This window comes from Triticum urartu, chromosome 5 (genome assembly GCF_003073215.2).
Source record: "Triticum urartu cultivar G1812 chromosome 5, Tu2.1, whole genome shotgun sequence".
Classification (NCBI taxonomy): Eukaryota; Viridiplantae; Streptophyta; class Magnoliopsida; order Poales; family Poaceae; genus Triticum; species Triticum urartu.
The window spans coordinates 556,140,631-556,158,055 of NC_053026.1; positions in this window are offsets into that span (position 1 = coordinate 556,140,631).

Here is a 17,425-nt window from a genome sequence, read left to right on the forward strand (position 1 = left end):
GGTACCATGCGTTTGCTGGACCAAGATCGAGCTGGTGGATCTCGGAGCGCTCAAGACCAGCATGCACGCCAACATGCTGGCACGAGCGAGGCACGGTCGCCTGGACTTCTAACATAGTTAGAAGTCCGAGCATATCCCGCTCCTCGCACCGTTCGCCACCGCCACCCGCCACTACAGTAGAAGCATTGGCGCGAGCTCAACTGCTCCTGGACTACCCTCCAATGGCAGACAAGATCGACGACTGGAGGGCCACCATTCAGAGTCTCATCGGCTTCGCCAACGGCCACACTCAACGGCAGCCGAGCACGTCGCAGCCGCGGCAAGTCAGCCAGGCACGAGCCGGTGGCGACAAGACCGGTGGGGGTGCAACCACTGTGCACTCTCCGCCCCGAAGGCCAAGATCGCCGACTCGCCGGATCCACCTCGACAGCGACTCCACCGCGTCATCAGATCCACAAGCTCGTCGTGATCAGCGCCAAGTTCTTCACAAACGACAGCAAGAAGACGCTCGTACTCGCATCGAGCGCCGAAGAGAAGCGCAACGTCAATCGGACCAGCGCGCTGGGCCTTCTGTCGACATGCATGCGCCAGGGGAACCAGGCGACTTGCCGTACGCGGTAGGTTGCCCTGCGTTTACTCGTGAGCTGTGGCAAGTCCAGTGGCCCAGCACGAAGAATTTCAAGCCAGACGTACCAGAGAAGTACGACGGCAAGTCGCATCCGTCGGAGTTCCTCATCATCTACACCATCGCGGTGCAGGCTGCCGGGGGGCGGGACGACAAGATCCTTGCCAACTACTTCCCGCTGGTGCTCAAGCCCAACGTCAGGTCCTGGCTCATGCACTTGCCGGACAACTCCATATCCTCCTGGGCAGACCTATGCCATCAGTTTGTCGGCGCCTTTACAGGCGGCCACAAACCTCATGGCCAAGAGAGTGACCTTCATCTGCTCGCCCAGAAGGAAGGAGAGCCCCTGTGCAAGTACATTCAGAGATTCAGCCGTGTACAGCACAACATCCCAGATATCCACCCTGCCGCGGTCATCAGCGCGTTCCATCAGAACGTGCGTAACCGCAGGATGCGGGAGGAGATGGCGATGTGCAAGATCAGAGACGTCAGTGAGCTGTATGCCCTGGCCGACAAGTGTGCACGTGCTGAGGAAGGGAGGAAACTCCCCGGAGAGAATACAGGAGCAGGAGGATCCAACAGCGAGGATGCTGCCCCGGCAAAGAAAAACCGGCGACGGAACAACAGGAAGAAGAAAGGCAAAGATGTGCTAGTCATTGAGCAGTCCGGCAATGAAGGTGGCGCCAAGAAAGCCAAAGCTGGTAGCTTCGGCAAGGAGATTGCCGCATGCACCAACTGCCAGACTGTGGCGGTCGCCGACAAGCAGGACGGCCCGACAAGCAGTACTGCAAGATCCACCGCACCAAGGGCCATGACCTCCAGAGCTGCAAGAAGGTCGAGCAGCTTGTCCAGCAGCAAAAGGCTGAATATGAGCGACGCGACAAGGAGAGGGCCCAAGGAGGCGCTGGAGAATCCGGCAAGAAGCGCGCCGGCCGGGGAGGACGCCGCGGCAAGGCCAAGCAGCGGCAAGGAGACAGACCTCCCCGCGGCCGCGACAAGGATGAAGATGACGACGACGACGAAGACATGGATGATGTCGAGACCAGTGAGCAGGAGTTCCAGAAAGCCACAGAGGTCTTATGCGTTGACGGCGGTGCTTCTCTGCATACTTCGCACCGCCAACTCAAGCAGTGGGTGCGGGAAGTCAATGCGGCGGAACCACCTGTCGAGTCACGCAAGCTTCTGAAATGGTCCAGCACGCCTATCATCTTTGATATTGAGGACCACCCTGATCGCACAACTGTGGTCGGGTGCTTGCCGATGTTGGTTTCACCAACTATCCGCAACCTCAAGGTCACTAAGATGCTAGTTGACGGCGGGGCCGACTTGAACCTGATCTCCTCCACTGTACTCCAGAAACTCCAGATCCCTGACAGCGAGCTTGAAGAGACCGGCACATTCCAAGGAATCAACCCGGGAAGGAGCAAGCCGAAAGGGAAGGTCACATTGCCAGTAACATTTGGCAACGAGGTGAATTTCAGGACTGAGAGGGTCACTTTTGACGTTGCCAATTTTCCATTGCCTTACAATGGGATACTCGGCCGTCCAGCACTCGCCAAGTTCATGGCAGCCTCTCACTATGCATACAACATGCTGAAGATGCCAGGCCCGATAAGCGTCATCTCTGTCCCTGGCGACAAGAAGGATGCTCTTATCTGCGCCGACAAGATCTACCGGGAAGCGGCAGCCGCAACAGATCGCAAATCACCTGCCGTTGAAGCTCCCGGAGGGAAGAAGAAGACCAAGTCCGGCAAGAGTTCTGATGCCCACTCCGGCAAGCGCACCTCTTCGGAGTGCTGCGCTACCGTCGAGGACGCACCATAGAGCTCCATCGGCAAGTGTAAGAAGACAATGGCAGCTCCGCCAGAGACCAAGAAGGTGTCCGCCAAGGAGGACGGCACTGGGGGTACCTTCACCATCAGTGCCACTCTCGACCCTAAATAGGAAAGCGCGCTCATTGCTTTCCTGCGGGCGAACGTCGACGTGTTTGCGTGGCAACCGTCTGACATCCCCGGTGTTCCCAGGAAAGTAATTGAGCACCATCTTGCCGTTGTCCTCATGCGCGGCCCGTCAAGCAGAAGGTCAGGAAGCAAGCAGTGGAGCGCCAAGAATTCATCGCAGAAGAGATCAAGAAGTTGGAAGCAGCAGGCCTTGTCAGAGGAGTGCTCCATCCTACGTGGTTGGCCAATCCTGTAGTCGTGCGCAAGGCGAACGGGAAATGGAGACTTTGTATCGACTTTACCGGTGTTAACAAAGCTTGTCCCAAAGACCCATTTCCTTTGCCGCGCATTGACCAGATTGTTGACTCCACGGCCGTATGAGATTTGCTTTCATTTCTTGACGCATACTCAGGATACCATCAGATCTTCATGGCAGAAGAGGATGAGGAGAAGACCGCATTCATCACTCCATGTGGCACGTACTGTTTCATACGGATGCCTTTCGGTTTAAAAAATGCTGGTTCAACATTTGCAAGGGTAGTCCATGTCGCTCTTGAGCCACAAATACACAGAAATGTGGAAGCCTACATGGATGACATAGTGGTCAAGAGCAAGGACAAGGTAACCCTGATTCAAGATTTAGACGAGACCTTTGCAAATCTGCGCAAGATCAACCTCAAGCTCAACCCCGAGAAGTGTGTGTTTGGAGTCCCCTCCGGCAAGCTTCTCGGGTTCTTCGTGTCTTAGCGGGGAATCGAAGCCAATCCCGACAAGATCAAGGCCATTGAGCAGATTGAAGCACCAAAGCGCGTCAAGGATGTACGAAGACTTGCCGGTTGCGTGGCTGCTCTCAGCAGGTTTATCTCTAGGTCTGCTGAGCGCGCCCTGCCGTTTTTCAAAATATTGAAAAAGGCAGGTCCAATGAAATGGACTCCGGAAGCGGAGGCTGCGCTGTAAGACTTGAAGAGATACCTGTCCTCCACTCCAACACTTGTCGCACCTAAGCCACAAGAGAAGTTGCTGCTGTATATAGCGGCAACCAATCAAGTGGTTAGTGCTACGTTAGTAGCAGAGAGGGAGGCAGATGACGAGCCAGCAACCACGGCAGGCGCATCCAGCGACAAGCAGGGGGCTTCCCCGACAAGCTCTGGTCCCGACAAGGATGGATCTGCATAGACACGCGAGGAGATACAGAAGAGAATGGTGCAACGCCCAGTTTACTTTGTTAGTTCCCTTCTGCAGGGGGCTAGGTCAAGGTACTCTGGCGTGCAGAAATTGCTTTTCGGCCTTCTCATGGCCTCGAGAAAGCTGCGCCATTACTTCCAAGCACATGAGATCACAGTTGTCACTCGCTTTCCGCTGAAGAGGATACTACAGAATCCAGAAGCGACAGGCAGGATTGTTGAGTGGGCACTGGAACTGTCAAGCTTTGGCCTCAAGTTTGAGAGTACTTCAACTATCCAAAGTAGAGCATTGGCAGAATTCATAGCAGAATGGACGCCAACACCAGATGAAGAAATTCCAGAAATGAGCATCCCCGTCGAGGAAGCAAGCAAAGAGTGGCTGATGTACTTTGATGGTGCCTTTTCGCTGCAAGGCGCCGGCGCTGGCATGCTTCTTGTCGCACCCACCGGAGAGCACCTCAAGTACGTAGTCTAGATGCACTTTCCCAAGGAGCAAGCAACAAACAATACTGCAGAGTATGAAGGCTTGCTTGCCGGTCTCAGGATCACGACAGACCTTGGGATCAAGAAACTCATTGTCAGGGGTGACTCGCAGATTGTCGTCCGCCAAGTGAACAAGAGCTATCAGAGTCCGTTGATGGAAGCCTACGTCGACGAAGTGAGAAAGCTAGAAGAGCACTTTGACGGCCTACAGATGGAGCATGTTCCAAGAGCTCAGAACGCCATTGCCGATGGCCTATCAAAGTGCGCCGCACTTAAGTTACCTGTGGAACCAGGAATCTTTGTGCTCAAGCTGACTCAACCGTCTGTAACGCCATCAACTGGACAGAGCAAGAAGAGGAAGTTGATTTTTGGTGACTATTTTCCGGCAGAGCTTCCTGAAGCCGCCGCCAAGAAGGTCCCCAAGATCAACGCCAAGAACGCTGAGGAGCAGTCTGCTCCGGCAAGCCCTAGGGTTTGTTCCGTTGAAGCAGAAGCTCCCGACAAGTTTTGCTCCGGCAAGCTTGCCGGGAAACGTCAAGCTCCGGCAGAGCCGCAGGTTCTCGCCGTAGAAGCGGATGTTCCCGCAGCAGCAGATTTGCCTTTAGTCCTTGTTGTCGAGCCACAAGCTCCAGCATGGGCACAACAGATTGTCCGTTTCCTTCAGACAGGAGAACTTCCCGAAGAGCAAGAAGAAGCGGAAAGAGTAGCCCGACAGTCAAGTATGTACCAGTTTGTTGACAACACACTGTACAGAAGAAGACTCAACGGTGTGAAATTGAAGTGTATTCACCGGGAAGACGGACAAAAGCTGTTGGCAGAGATACATGGAGGCATATGTGGTCACCACATTGGCGCAAGAGCACTTGCCGGCAAAGCATTCCGGCAAGGTTTCTTTTGGCCGACAGCCCTCCAGGATGCAACTGCACAAGTAACCAAGTGTGAAGCGTGCCAGTTTCATTCCAAGCAGATACACCAACCAGCTCAAGCTCTCCAGACGATCCCTTTATCCTGGCCATTTTCGGTCTGGGGGCTCGACATCCTCGGCCCCTTTCCCCGAGCAGTCGGGGGCTTTGAGTACTTGTACGTTGCAATCGACAAGTTCACAAAGTGGCCGGAAGTGGAAGCAGTGAGGAAGGTGACAACACAGTCAGCAGTCAAGTTCTTCAGGTCGATTGTTTGCCGCTTTGGGATCCCTAACAGGATAATCACCGACAACGGTACGCAATTCACGAGCCGCACCTTCATGCAGTACGTCCAAGACCTTGGCGCCAAGGTCTGCTTCGCTTCTGTTGCTCACCCGAGAAGCAATGGTCAAGCGGAGAGGGAAAATGCTGAAGTGCTGCGTGGGCTCAAGACGGGGACTTTCGACAGGCTGCACAAGTGCGGAAGAAACAGGATCGAGGAGCTGCCGGTGGTTCTTTGGTCGATCAGGACGACGCCAAATCGAGCCACTGGCCAGACACCTTTCGCTCTAGTCTATGGAGCAGAGGCAGTTCTCCCCACGGAACTCGTATACGGGTCACCTCGAGTGCTCGCTTATGACGAGCTTGAGCAAGAGCAGCTGCGACAAGATGACGCGCTACTCCTTGAGGAAGACCGTCTTCAGGCTGCTGTACGAGCTGCTCGCTACCAGCAAGCTTTGCGCCGCTACCATAGCCGCAAAGTTAATGCCAGAAGTCTCGAGGAAGGCGACCTTGTTCTTCGGCGTTTTCAGTCCGCCAAGAATTCCAACAAGTTGACGCCGAAGTGGGAAGGCCCTTACCGGGTGAAACGAGTCACTAGGCCTGGCGCTGTCCGCCTTGAGACCGAAGATAGCATTCCGGTGAGCAATTCCTGGAACATTGAGCATCTTCGTAAGTTTTACCCATAAGGCGCGGTTGCCGGAACCTGTTCCGGCAACCACCTTTTGTACAAGTCTTGCCGCTGTTGCATGTAATCCTTTGTACAAAGCCGGGCGCAGACCCCATGCATAAGTAAAGCTCATGTGCTCCGCACATCTTGTCAATTTCATGCTTTCTATTTTTTGCATATGTGATCTGACACTTCGTGCAGCACCTACTCCCCGGTAAGCAATAACGAGCCGTAAGGCTCCATATCTTTATTTTCTCCTCTTTCTTTTTTCTCAAGGAAAGGAAGGTTCCCTCGCACACAAGTTTGCCGGGGGGGAAAGGAGAAGATAATGGTACGGACCAGGCGTCGTTCAAGAAAATTTCGCCTTACCGGGAAGCAAACAACAGAAAAGCTAAGTTGCCAAAGTTTGAGCAATCAGATTTTTAAATTTTTTAAGTTATCTCCTTTGAACGACCGCACTTTGTATGGAAAACCTGTGCGCGGAGGAACCAACTCGTAGCTAGTTGCGCCCTTACTTTGTTTCGAGTCCGCTCAACAACTTAAGTGAGCTGCGACTAGTTGCGACAAGGTTTCTTGTCGGTAGCGGCACCGCCAGCAGGCTGCTGACGTCCCGCACTCAGTGCTCGCGGCTAAGGTGCCTGCACCGGCAAGTTCCCTAAAAGCGTAGGGTAAAAACATACAAAGGGAGGAATCAAGTAAAGGGAATAACATTGCAATCATTACCCGGAATAGAGTTATATTACAAGGTAGCTTGTCGCGGCTCTAACAGATTGTTCTCATAACATGACCAGCAGCGACAAGAAAAGAAGAAAACGGGCGGCCTAGTCTACGCGATCGCCCTCAATCCTCTTGATCCCGTTCACCTTGTCCACAATGGGTGCGACAAGGGTCTTGAGCGCCTCCAGATCAGCATCCGGCGGTAGGGTCTTGAGGATGTTGGTGAGGTTGAGGCCCGGGTTGTGGAAGGCCACCTTCACCAACACCTTTTGAAGAGCTACCGCGCAGATCTTGCGCGACTCGTCGGCCAGCTGCTTTGGGATCTTCTCCCAGAGCCGCAGGAGGGCCGTCGCCACGCCTTTGAAGAACAAGATGAGCTTGGCGCTGGGTTGGAGGTTCTCGTCAGAGGGATACCCGAGATCCTCCATCCCCAGCTGCGCCAGCTCCCTGTCAATGTCTGCGGCAACATTCACGAGACCCTCCGTCCAGTGCTCCACAGTCTCCCTAAAAGTGTTCTGGGCGGCAGCGGCACTCGCCAGCAGCGCCTTGTCAGCCTTGACCTCCTCCTTCAAGGCCGCCTCCTGCTCCCTGGCGCCGTCCAGCGTCTTGGTCAAAGTGGTCAGCTTCAACTCAAGATCTGCGTTGGAGTCCTTGGCGGCGCTGAGCTCCTTGCCCTTCTCGGCGAGACGAGCCTGTAGCTCTGAGTTGCTATGGGCGTCCTTCTCCCACTCATGCTTGAGCGCGGCAAGCTCTTCACCGCTCGCCTTGAGATCGGCCTCCAGCTGCGCCACCTTCGTCTCCAGCTCCTTCTTGGCGGCCTCGGGGGCTGCGGCAGCATCCTCCGCTTGCTTGAGGGCTCCGCCGAATGTTTGCTCGCGCGCGGCAAGCTCCTCCTCGTGGGCGTCAAGGTTGACCTTCCGCTGCACCAGCTCGCCCTCCTACGTAGACAGCTTTTCAGCGGCAAGCCGCCATTGCTCTTCGACTTCAGCCTTCTCGAGGAGGAAGGCCTTCTGCTCCTTGGCGAGTTGCTCCCGCTCCTCTGCCAGGGACCGGAGAGCTTCTTGGTTGAGACTCCGGAGCTCCTCCGCGCACTTCTCGATGTCCGCTCCCGCCTTCGCGACAAGCGCCTCGCGGGATTCCAGCTTGGCTTGCCGCGCGCGGTAGAGCGACAATAGCTTCTGCAGCAGCCGCTCCTCCTCAGGCTCGCCGCTGCTGCTGCTCGGCGCGTCAACCAGCGTCAGCCCAGCGGAGGAGAGCACCTCTTCGTCGAAGCTCTCTCCTTCGACCGGCGCCCTGGAGCTCGACGCCCAGGGGAGGTTGATGAAGACGCCATCGCCGGCCTTCAAGTAGACGCCTGGCTGGGGCTCTCCGGAGCCTGGCGCTGCGGCAGCGGCGGATGGGTCGGCGGTCGACGTAGCGCCTGGCGCTCCTGCGGCCTCAGGGCCGTCAGTGCAATCGCCAGACCCCTCGCCAGCTGCTGCGGCGGCAGCTTTGGCGGCCTCGTCGCCGGCGGGATCATCAGCGCCGGCTGCTTCTTCAGTGGCAGCGGCGTCGTCGGCAGCAACCTCGGTCTCCATCGGCTCCGCAGCAGATGGGTCTGATGGCCGGAAAAGTGAGAAAAGTCAAGAAAATACCCAAAAAGAAGAAGAAGCCAAGGGAAGTTTTGAAGAGAAGATTACCTGTACTGGGTTCGGCAGTCGTAGTCTCCGCCGCCGGGGGGACGCCGGTGCTGTCCCTTGCCGGAGGACTCTCCCTTGGCATTTCGGGGGAGGCCTCTGGGCGCTCCTGGTGGGGCTGCTCTGCTCCTACACAAACCAACAGTCAGATGTCAGCAAAGAAAGAGTATCCATGCGCGCCTAACAGCGGAAAGTGAACCATATACTTACGCTGGGGGCTGCTCTGGAGAACAGTTGCCGGGTCCGGCAAGGTTGTCTCGGACGCGCCCCTGCTGACGCGGTGGGTTCGTCCTCGATGATAATCACCGGGACCTTGGCCCTCTTCGCTGCTCTCTGGGCCAGAGTCCTAAAAAGGAATAAGTTCAGAGTAAAGCAAATGAGATACAAGACAAAACAGCAAGAATCGAAGAACTACAAGTACAACAAGAGAATCTTACTCTTCTTCTTCCTCGTTGGAGCTGAACGCGGAGAAGTCGAAGTCCGGCTTGCGTCCGGCGAAAGGAGGCGGAGGAGTAGTTTCCCTTGGCCGCTTGGCGGGAATAGTGGCGGTGGTCTGAGACGACCCCGCTCCGGCTGCCGCCGTGGCGTGAGAAGCAGGAGGAGCAGAAGCGGTGGTCCGGCAAGACCCCGCTCCAGTTGCCGCAGCAGCGTAAGGTGCTCCCGCGGCAACAGTGCTTGCCGCGGTGGAGCGTGTCGCGCGGCGCGGCAGCTGTTGACTCGTCTGCCGCTCCGCTACGTCCCCGGCCTTACGGAGACGCCTTCTTGGTGGGGATGGAGGCTCTGCTTGCGGCGAGCTGCCTGAAGATGAGGAGGAAGAGGAGTTGATCTCCAGTGAGCCGCTCGTATTCTCGGCGGGCTCGCTCGACTCGGCGTCATGCCCGGCAAGCTTTTTCTCGCCGACGAGCTCCACCCGCTCGGCACGGCTTGCCGCCTCTGCTGCATCTGCCTCCTCCACGGTGAATCCAAATTCGCCCGCGGCTGGGGCTACCGCCGCCTCTTCCAGCCTAGTGGCGATGCGTGTCATCTCCGCATCAGTGGTGTCGCGGGTGAGGCTCTTCTTTTCGTCGGAGCGGACCGGCACTTCTACCAAGCCGTCAAAGAACTCCTGCACGACGTCGTCTGCAGGCTCTTGCCAAGTTGGGACAATTCCATGCGAATCGCACAGCGGCATCATTGCACAGATGCGGTCAAGCGCGGAGTTGTTGCACAGCGGAACGACACCCGTCGGCAACCTGAACACTTCAGGATGTTGAGGGTCATACTTGAACAGCTCCTGGAGCATCGCGTTAAGCTCCAGAACAGTGAAGTTGAAGTTGAGGCCCGGACGCAGCCTCATGATATCCGCCGCATTCTTGAAGTCCCAGGCGGGTCTCCTCCGTTCCTGCAGGAGGGCGATGCGGCGGCGAAGAAAATCTGCGCCAACAGCGCCTACAGTGAGCCCGGCATGCCTGAGGCGTTGGATCCGAGTGACGGCAATCTTCAGCCTATCGTCTTCCGGAGCCACGTCACTCCAATCGCTGCCGCGTGCTACTGGGGCTTGGCGCCGGGCGGTAAACGGCTGCGGGTTCTCCTCGACAATCCAGCACCAGTCTGCTCTCCATTCCTCCCACTTGCCACGGAACTCTCCCTCCAGATAAGTGTCCTTCTTGCCGGCCCTCGAGATCCAGGAAATTCCGCCGGATAAAGGCTCTCCTCTCTCTACTCGGGGCATAAAGAAGTGGTGAAAAAGGGCTACATTGGGATAGACTCCGACAAAGTTTTCGCAGAGATGTGCAAAAACTGCCATGGTCAGAACAACATTGGGGGTGAAGTCAAGGAGGCGGAACCCGTAGGTGTTCATAATATCGCAGAAAAACTCAGAGAAGGGCGGGCAGAGCCCGTAGGAGAAGAACAAGGCGAAGAAAGGATATCCGTTTGGAGCCATTTTCCAAGCGGCGGCTGGAAGTACCTTCGTGCGCGGATGCGCTCGCGTCTCCGTCGACCAGAAGAGGTAGTAATTCTCCCTCAGCTCCCTCGCGGCGAGCTTGGGGGGGAAGATTGCCCGCTCCTTTCGCAGCGCCGCAAGCCGCTGCGCCTCGGTCGACTTCACAACCTTCCCTTTGTCGGCTCTCGGAGCCATGGCGGAAGTGGTGGAGGAGGTCGATGGCGTTGGTGGTGCTGGTGGCGATGGGGGGCGGGGCGCTGCTCTCTTTCAGCTTTGGGAAGACGAGGGAGCGGCGGACGTTTTCCGAGATTGGAGTAGCAACCGGCGAATGGGCGAACTACCCCTGTTTCCCCTGCTTATTAAGAGGGAGGGGGCGGACGTTCCGCCTTTCCGAATAAAGAAACCACCCACGATCTCTCCCACGATGCCGCATTCAACGCGTGCCGTTCGGGGAGGGCGCGGTGGATACGGGGAGAGATACGGCGTAACCCAGGCCGCACGTGCCCGTGCCCTGTTTTGGGCCTGGCCCAACAGCGCTCGGCACCGTGTATGGCCCAGGCCCGGGGGCTCCTGTCGGTGTACTAGAGTAGGGGTACGCTAGTATCCCGAACTTGTGCACGGGCAGTCGCAGCATCCCGCGGCAAGGCTTGCCGGGTGACCGCCAAGGTCCTCCGTGGTTCCTTTGGAGCCATTCAAGGACAAAGTATCCAAGCCAAGGAGACAAGACCCCGGCAAGAGGAGCTTGCCGGGAAGGCCAACCAAGGCATCTCAAGACCCCGGCAAGAGGAGCTTGCCGGGAAGGCCAACCAAGGCATCTCAAGGAGCTTGCCGCGACGCGCCACGCGTCCCGGCAATGCCCGGTGAGCGACAAGCTCCCGGACGCGACAAGACAACGACCGCGACAAGGCGCTTGTCGCGGAAAGCCACCACTCTGTGCCCGCGCTCCAGCACATCCACCAACGTGTCGCTCTGGGACTCTTCCAGGCATACGTGGTGGGAGGCTGTGCAGCCAGCGGTGCACGGTGGCAAGCGGCGCTGACAAGATTCCCATCGTGGCGTCCCTGACGGTCCCTGACGGTCCCTTTTGCACTATTTAGGCGACGCAGACGGGCATTTAATGCCCTTGTCCCCTGCCGTCAGGGTTAGGTATGATACACTGTAGCAGGTAGCTATACCTACCGCAACACCTTTACATTTTTACCCTTGTCTACGTTGCCACCTGTCGGTGACCCCTTGAGCATATAAAAGGAGGCCCATGCGCAACGTAGAGGGGGGTTGGGGGAGGAAGAGAACACTCACGCTCGGTCTCGTTAGCTGCTGGGGTGTACTGTAGCACCCCGCGCTCCCGAGCAAGAACTCAATACAAACCACAAAGCAGGAGTAGGGTTTTACGCATCCGTGCGGCCCGAACCTGGGTAAACCGCTCGTGTGCTTCGCCTCGATCCGCTCTTCGTGCGACCCTCGCCCCCGCATAACCGAAAGGGACTCGGTCCGCCGGTCCCATAGGTGCTCGTGGGTTAGTCCCCCGGCAGCCGATCAAGAGGTGTAGCTATGGTTCGGGTTCGACCAAGCCCCCAAGTGATGCTGTGGCACTAGGCCGATCAAGAGGCGTGACTATGGTTCAGACGTGACCACAAGTCCCTAAGTGATGTTGTGGCTTTATGCCTATCAAAAGGTGTTGCTATGGTTCGGACGCGACCAAAAGCCCCCAAGTGATGCTGTGGCATTGAGCCGATCAAGAGGTGTGACTATGGTTCAGACATGACCAAGCCCCCAAGTGATCAATAATATGATAAGCCAATAAGGCAGGATACCCATGTTTGAACCGCACATCATGGCAGCAAGTTCTCTTTGGCAACCTTAACTCGAACTTGCGAGAGATGAATTCTTCTTGAACCGGTATTTTGAACCAGCTATCGAGAGCTTCAAAGCTTTGTGGGAGATAACTTTCCCTTAAGCCGGATATTAAACCAGAATCCTTCTTTTTAAGTCGGAAATTTTTGACGGCCTTTAAATTTGCACCAATATGGTGGTTTAGGGTCCTGCATTAGATAACTGTGCAAGCCAGAGTAATTTCTCTTTTAAAGAAGGCAGTATGTAATATAAAATATATTGGATGGATTTCACCTGATATATCATGCCAGGTGTTATCCACCATGGAGTTGATGATCACCATCGTGAAGCTGAAATCAATCATGGCCGAGTCAGCCGCGGCTGACGGCCACGGCGTTTGTAAACCGACGCGGTCGCGAGAGACGGCCACGGCGTTGTAAACCGGTGCGGGAGTCCGTTGAGTAACGACAACCAGCTGTGCTGAAATGATGTCGGCATGCCTCCATCTCCGTGGCATAATACCACTTTGTAGTGGATTTTGTCCTGCATAAAATATTACAAGACAGAGTAACTGTTTCGCAGACAGATACTGTATACAGATGAAATAGATAAGATGGGTATCACCTGATGTATTTTTGGGATGAAAAAACTGCTCGGCAACTTTGACCGAACCATATGTGCCAATTCAACATCAACGTGAGATTTTTGTAAGGGTTTCAATATCATCACTCTCCATTTTCTGAAACTTCCCTTTGCATGTCTTCTAGCAGCAGCTTCGTCCCTTAATGTACAGTGAACCGGGTACAGGTGCAATCCTGTACTTGCAGTTTCACTTCTATCTGTTTTCCACCTGATGCCGAATCCTTCACGTGATGGATGATGGTCCTTCTTGGAAACTGTGCCAAGTGTACAAACAACTAGTATTAATTGTGCTAGTAAACATGTTGAGTGGTCTTCCAGAGCCACAGGTGCTGATGCGACCCTCCTTGTGCTGTAGCCCCCGTTTCTGCTGCCGCAGGAATCGGAGGTGGCTGAAACACAGCAAAGGTTTGACCAACGGAGGCGGTTTGCAAGCGGCAGGTGCTGCAACTGTAGAGGCCCTCTTGGCGAGTTGGAGGAAAACGGGGAAGCATCAGCGCTGGCAATTTAACTCAGAGCAACATGGGGCTGTAGCGTCACCAAGGTGAGTCTGCGGGGTGGCTTGGAGCATGGCGATTCAACACGCACGGGCACAAGGATGCACGGCAGATTAAAGCAACGGCGGTTCGAGGCCGCTCCAGCAAGGGCGGCGCAAGGCGGATTGTACGGCGGCAATTTGCCGCAAAGGCCGCGCAAGGCAGGGGCGGCCCAACGGCAAACAGCCGGGCAGGCCGACTCGGAGGTGGCCGGTTTAAAGCAGCAGTAGAGGCCGGGTCAGCAGAGGCCGAAACAAGGTGCGTCAACGGCAACTCGTTAGCGTAGACGAGTCTGCGGAAATAATGGGACCAGAGGGCGCCGAGCGGGGGCGTCCGCGCGAAGGAGCTGTCGATGTCAACAGGAACCAGAGGTAAACCGGATCCCTCCTCCAGGAGGGTTGATGCACAGCAGCAGGGGCAGCAGAGGCACAGAATGACGGCTCAGGGTCAGCTTGATGAGGACGCCGGGTTGGTGCCGACAACAATGAAGAGCGGCAACGGTGAGTCAGAGTAGCAGTGGCTCGGAGTGGCGTGTGGTGCAGTGGGCACAAGACGGTCCCTAGCAAATCGAGGAGGAGCCGGTTTGAGGCGCGGCTGCGGCCACGCAGCGGCGGTTCGTAGGCGGCGCCGGCGAGGTGAAACGGCTCGACGAGGCTGCGGAGGCCTGATGGCTGTTTCAGGAGGCCGAGACCGAGGAAGCCGATCCGGCTGTGGCAGATTGTAGCAGAGGTAAAGGTCAGGCGCGGCCATGGCGGAGTCAACTCGGCGACTTGCAACAACGGCGTAAAGCGGAAGCGGGAGGCGGTTTGAGCAGGGCATATCTGCGTGAGCAAAGTCAAACCGGCCATGGCTCAGGAGCGGGCAATGCAAGGACCTACCCTCGACTGAATCCTCCTCCGGGTCGTGGCCGCTCCTCTATATTTTTTTTCAATTACCTTGATCATTGATCCGGCAGCTCCTCTTGGAATCTTCTGATTTGGACGGATGTAGTCTTCTGACCTCGGAAAAAAGGTAACAACAGATAGTTGATTTCCACGGCCTGGAACTTGTGGATGTGGAGCAGCAGTGGAAACTCGGCGGATTAAGCACTAGTCTCGGATCAACCTCCAGTACTGCATACAGGACACGAAGGCAGCGGCAAGCCGATTGATCGGCTCCAAACTTTTGTTTTCTCGATTACTTGCAACGCTGTAGGTAAATCACCTGTGCTGCAGTCTGATAGAATCCCTTCTGCCTTTGGCTTCTCACAACGGTGCAACGGAAAGTGATCCGGCCATGACGAATCGCCTGGTGGAATGTCACGATGCACATAGACGCAATTCGGCTCTGCTTCATCTAAAAACCACGAACTTCTCGAAACCCTGGGAAGAATCCCTCCAAGAACTCAACACCACCGTGCGCGGGCCCCACGGTGGGCGCCAACTGTCGTGGAATTGTCACGGCAGATGTCCTTAGTGTCAGGACTTAGTCACGAGGCCAACGCATCTGTGTGGTAGCTTGAGAGGGGTTGAGCGGGACGAGAGACGTGATGTTTTACCCAGGTTCGGCCCCTCACAGTGGAGGTAAAAGCCTACATCCTGCTTCATTGATATTGATGATGATGATCACGGTTACAAGAGTGATCTATCTCGAGAGTTATTGTCTAAACCTAACTTGTCCAACTTGTGAAACTTGTCAATCTTCTGAATCTTGTCCCCTTTTGGGGAGCCCTGCCCCTCCTTATATATGTTGGAGGGGCGGGTTACATGTAGAGTCCTATTAGGATTAAGACTAGTCTATCTCTAATACAAATCGGATACAAGTCCAGGTCTTAACTCCTTGTAAGATGAATGTTCCTCATGCCTTTCCTCTTAAACCGGCCCACCATTAACATAAACCGGCATGCTGGGCCTTGGGCCTTGTCATCCATCTGGAACACGCGCCGGGTCACCAATGAGTCTTCAGGCTCGTGAATCGTCATACCAGTGAACCGCCAGACTCGTAAACCGCCAGACACGTAAACCACCAATCACGTAAACTGCCAATCCTCTGGCGGTTTACCAATGAAATGCCTAGTCCGGCCGGGTTATACTTCCGGCCGGTTTACGCCGCGGGGTATATCCCCGACAATTATGGTGGAGGGGGGCACCGCACACGGCTAAGAGAACGATCACGAAGATCAACCAGTGTGTCTAGAGGTGCCCCCTGCCCCCGTATATAAAGGTGCAAGGGGGAGAGGCCGGCCGGCCCTTGGGGCGCGCCAAGGAGGGGGGAGTCCTCCTCCTAGTAGGAGTGGGACTCCCCTTTCCTAGTCCAACTAGGAAGAGAGAAGGGGGAAGGAAAGAGAGGGAGAGGGAGAGGGAAAGAGGGGCCGCGCCCCCTCCCTAGTCCAATTCAGACTCCCCATGGGAGGGGGCGCACCACCTCCTGGGCTGCTGCCCTCTCTCTCCCCTCAGGCCCACTAAGGCCCAATACTTCCCCGGGGGGTTACGGTAACCCTTCTGGCACTCCGGTTTTCTTCGAAATCACCCGAAACACTTCTGGTGTCCGAATATAGCCGTCCAATATATCGATCTTTATGTCTCGACCATTTCGAGACTCCTCGTCATGTCCGTGATCATATCCGGGACTCCGAACAACCTTCGGTACATCAAAATATATAAACTCATAATGAAACTGTCATCGTAACGTTAAGCGTGCGGACCATACGGGTTCGAGAACAATGTGGACATGACCGTGACAAGTCTCCGGTCAATAACCAATAGCGGAACCTGGATGCTCATATTGGCTCCTACATATTCTACGAAGATCTTTATCGGTCAGACCGCATAACAACATACGTTGTTCCCTTTGTCATCGGTATGTTACTTGCCCGAGATTCGATCGTCGGTATCTCAAGACCTAGTTCAATCTCGTTATCGGCAAGTCTCTTTACTCGTTCCGTAATACATCATCTCGCAACTAACTCATTAGTTGCATTGCTTGCAAGGCTTAAGTGATGTGCATTACCGAGAGGGCCCAGAGATACCTCTCCGACAATCAGAGTGACAAATCCTAATCTCGAAATACGCCAACCCAACATGTACCTTTGGAGACACCTGTAGAGCACCTTTATAATCACCCAGTTACGTTGTGACTTTTGGTAGCACACAAAGTGTTCCTCCGGCAAACGGGAGTTGCATAATCTCATAGTCACAGGAACATGTATAAGTCATGAAGAAAGCAATAGCAACATACTAAACGATCGGGTGCTAAGCTAATGGAATGAGTCATGTCAATCACATCATTCTCCTAATGATGTTATCCCGTTAATCAAATGACAACACATGTCTATGGTTAGGAAACATAACCATCTTTGATTAACGAGCTAGTCAAGTAGAGGCATACTAGTGACGTTTAGTTTGTCTATGTATTCACACAAGTATTATGTTTCCAGTTAATACAATTCTAGCATGAATAATAAACATTTATCATGATATAAGGAAATAAATAATAACTTTATTATTGCCTCTAGGGCATATTTCCTTCAGTTTCCCACTTGCACTAGAGTTAATAATCTAGATTACACAGTAATGATTCTAACACCCATGGAGCCTTGGTGCTGATCATGTTTTGCTCATGGAAGAGGCGTAGTCAACGGGTCTGCTACATTCAGATCTGTATGTATCTTGCAAATCTCTATGTCTCCCACCTGGACTAGATCCTGGATGGAATTGAAGTGTCTCTTGATGTGCTTGGTTCTCTTGTGAAATCTGGATTCCTTTGCCAATGATGACGCAAAAATTCAGAAGAGGCTTTGTGGCTCACAACAATCTGGCTCCGACCCTTGCTTGCAACAGTAGTAGCTAGCCTCGCAGCACCACATCTCTGCTCGCTGGGTCGCCTCCGCAACTCCATCATGGTGTCATTGCGGCATCATCCTCCAATATGGCATATCGTCATAGCACCCCATCCGGTCACAGCAGCCACCGCTTGATGTTACAACATCACCAACGGCGTTGTGCCCATGGACTCATAGCACTGCCTACTTGTCATAGA